Source organism: Syngnathus floridae, unplaced genomic scaffold (assembly GCF_059516105.1).
Source record: "Syngnathus floridae isolate MCC-2025c unplaced genomic scaffold, RoL_Sflo_1.0 HiC_scaffold_119, whole genome shotgun sequence".
Lineage (NCBI taxonomy): Eukaryota > Metazoa > Chordata > Actinopteri > Syngnathiformes > Syngnathidae > Syngnathus > Syngnathus floridae.
The window spans coordinates 16,510-17,500 of record NW_028284146.1 but is presented as its reverse complement, the minus strand read 5'-3'; positions in this window follow the sequence as shown (position 1 = coordinate 17,500).

Here is a 991-nt window from a genome sequence, read left to right as displayed (position 1 = left end):
TTTCTCCAGCGGCGGGCCCTTGGCTGAAACTTTCTCCGGGCCGCGCAACACGCACTTTCCGCCGGACGCCGGTCCCAAAGCGCCACCCCGGACCACCACAAGGCAACAGCCACCATCCCCAAGCGCCACCCCCGACCGAAACAAGTCGACGGCCACCAGGCGACCACCACCACCATCCCCAAGCGCCACCCCCGACCGCCACCAGGCGACAGCCACCATCCCCAAGCGCCACCCCCGACCGCCACCAGGCGACAGCCACCATCCCCAAGCGCCACCCCCGACCGCCACAAGGCGACCGCCACCATCCCCAAGCGCCACCCCCCGACCGCCACCCCCCGACCGCCACAAGGCGACCGCCACCATCCCCAAGCGCCACCCCCCGACCGCCACCCCCCGACCGCCACAAGGCGACCGCCACAAGGCGACCGCCACCATCCCCAAGCGCCACCCCCCGACCGCCACCCCCCGACCGCCACAAGGCGACCGCCACAAGGCGACCGCCACAAGGCGACCGCCACCATCCCCAAGCGCCACCCCCCGACCGCCACCCCCCGACCGCCACAAGGCGACCGCCACAAGGCGACCGCCACAAGGCGACCGCCACAAGGCGACCGCCACCATCCCCAAGCGCCACCCCCCGACCGCCACCCCCCGACCGCCACAAGGCGACCGCCACAAGGCGACCGCCACCATCCCCAAGCGCCACCCCCCGACCGCCACCCCCCGACCGCCACAAGGCGACCGCCACCATCCCCAAGCGCCACCCCCCGACCGCCACCCCCCGACCGCCACCAGCCGACTGCCACCAGCCGACCGCCACCAGCCGACCGCCACCAGCCGTTCGCGGTGTGCGCCTCCGGCGCCACCGGTCCCAAGCACCATCCCCAAGCACCATCCCCGACCGCCACCCCCCGACCGCCACCCCCCGACCGCCACAAGGCGACCGCCACCAGCCGACCGCCACCAGCCGACCGCCACCAGCCGACCGCCA